The sequence below is a fragment of the Procambarus clarkii genome, chromosome 21 (genome assembly GCF_040958095.1).
Source record: "Procambarus clarkii isolate CNS0578487 chromosome 21, FALCON_Pclarkii_2.0, whole genome shotgun sequence".
In the NCBI taxonomy this organism is placed as follows: domain Eukaryota; kingdom Metazoa; phylum Arthropoda; class Malacostraca; order Decapoda; family Cambaridae; genus Procambarus; species Procambarus clarkii.
Genome location: NC_091170.1, coordinates 30172705 through 30175204, shown reverse-complemented (window position 1 = coordinate 30175204; position 2500 = coordinate 30172705). Strand labels below are relative to the sequence as shown.

At 40.0% G+C, this 2500-nt stretch overlaps 1 protein-coding gene across 2 annotated transcripts in view; it reads left to right on the top strand.

The window, feature by feature from the left end:
- Positions 1-2500, top strand: part of ham (hamlet) — a 135834-nt gene that overhangs the window by 68440 nt on the left and 64894 nt on the right. Inside the window, exon 1 of one of the 2 annotated variants that reach the window (XM_069328249.1) lies at positions 1607-1704. The exons of the other annotated variant lie outside the window; for it this stretch is intronic. The gene's annotated coding sequence lies outside the window, so the exon portion shown is untranslated. Of the gene's footprint in view, positions 1-1606; positions 1705-2500 lie in introns of those variants that run through there. 2 annotated transcript variants of the gene reach the window in all.

The following is a 2500-nucleotide window of genomic DNA, read 5'->3' as shown; positions in this document are numbered from 1 at the left end:
CTTATTTTCTAATTTTTATGGTATCTGTATTAAAGGTTTTGACCCTTACGGGAATATAAGAATGATGGAAATTGCAGAAGGCTATTGGTCTATACGAGGCAGCTCCTCTTTATATCTACCTAAACTCATTCATATTTATGTCTAATCTACGCTTGACAATCTCCTTATCATGTTCATTATGCTGTCAGCTTAACTAATAAGTTTTACGTTTCTTACGCTATCAATCGTTTAAATAAAAAATGTTTAGCCATTATTAATTTTTTTTATATAAAATCTACATAAACGGGATTAATGAACATTTTTGCCAATGTTTGGAGTGCGAGTTTTATTGAGTGAGTTTAGCGCCGTATTTTGGATCCCATATTTTGCTTATACACACTTGTTTGTGTATATTAGAAGAATAAGGGGCAGGAAGTTCTCAACATAAATCTAGAATTCCTGTCATACATCTGTCTAAATTATGATACGTATACATATATGAAATAAAGGCTAAATAAATCTAATTCTAGTGGGTGGTGTGATAAGGAGCAGTAGTTTAGAAGTGAATACGTCCATGGTACTCCTCCCTGATGACATACTGAAAGACAAGACTGTCGTCGAATGACATGGTTCAAAGTCTGTACCAATACATGGCACACGATTGGGGTTTGTAACAGGGAAAATCAACCAATAAAATGGTTTACTCCATATATAAGTGCTTTATAACATTGTGTGTAAGAAGAGGAACTTCCCCCACACTGATGCAGACCCATCACACTGAGGTTGCAAATCCAACCGCCAGGTGGCCAAAAAGCTCCCAAGTCTTATTTCCCGTCCCTTCACGTTAATAAGTCTGTCACCAGTATTATTAGACGTTCCCAGGAAAAGTCTGAGGCAACCAAAATGTCCAAGGCATTATTTATTTTCTCTGTACCATGATGATCTTAAAGTTTTGCCTGAAGAAATGCTGTTGATTTTCTTGCCGGCTCCTTGATGTGATTTAACGCAGGCAGCCCAACGTGACTTGGCAACCGTGTGCCACAGTTTAAATCACATCAGCCAAGAGGGTGGATGATTGGGGGGGCGTGGGAAGAGGGGGAAGAGGGGAAGATGTCTGGGGCGCAGGGAGTAGACAGAGATAGGCAAGCACACACACACACACACACACACACACACACACACACACACACACACACACACACACGCACGCACGCAAACGCTATACGACGTGAACAAAAGCTGATGATCATCCACCTCATATCCCCCTGTTATCTTTCCTGTTATACACTCTATCACGCGCGTGTGTGTTCACCTGTTCTCAACTAGGCCACCTGTAGTCACGCACGCTACTCAACAGACTCATTAGCACTAATTAGTCGTCTAATGATTAGTTTAAGCACGTACTAACTCCACCCACTCCAAAGACAAAAGTTTTTTTTCAAGAATTGACAATTTTTTTTAAGTGTTTTTATGAGTTCAATTTTGACATTTTCTCTGGCAAGGATTTATCTCTCACTATTCTTCTTTTCTATTCAATTTATTTCTTCTTTGTCTGCTTTCCCCCTTTCTTTGTCTTCTTCTTCCTCAATCTTGATCTTCTTCCTCGTATATTATAACCGCATTAGTATTTTGACAGATCTTTTTTTTGTAAATGATTAATTATAATTAATAACTTTCATTTCTGTCTTCAGGTGAGGTGCTAGAATGCTGACAGGAAGAAATAAGGTGAGTATTAGACGACATGACGTGATGTGAGGTGACGTGAGATAACGTCTTGTGCTGTGAAGTGACATAAGATTACGTCTTGTGCTGTGAAGTGACTTAAGATTACGTCTTGTGCTGTGAAATGACATAAGATTACGTCTTGTGCTGTGAAATGACATGAGATTACGTCTTGTAATGTGAGGTGATCGTAAGATTACGTCCAGTGACGTGAGGTGATCGTAAGATTACGTCCAGTGACGTGAGGTGATCGTAAGATTACGTCTAGTGATGTGAGGTGACGCGAAATATTTCAAGGTAAACAGAAGCGATTTAAAGCAACAAAAACTAATGTATGTGTTGAAAAAACTCAACTTCAACAGATATAAGAAGTTGACAGCTGGTGTTCTCCGCCAGGTATAACACACACACCTGCTCGACTCCCGGCTCAGTTGCAAAGCCAGCGAGTACTGTTGTTGCAATGCGAGTACTTAGCAATGGGGAGGGGAGGAATACAACACCCATGGGGGGAGGAAAGGAAAATACACCACCCATGGCCATCCCTGCAATACTCAGCCAGCATCACAGGTAACAGCAGCCACTGGAGAGGTTGAGGAGAGACGAGTAGCAACAGGAACAATACAGGAACACCAATGCAGTAGCAATGAAGAACAAAACACAGCAACAACGAGATACAACAATACAATAAGCACGAGGAACAAAATAGAGTAATAAAGAGGAACGAGAATACAATAACAGTGATGAATCAAGAACATAGATGGCAGTGATAGATAAGAAGATCTCCCACAATAACAATAAC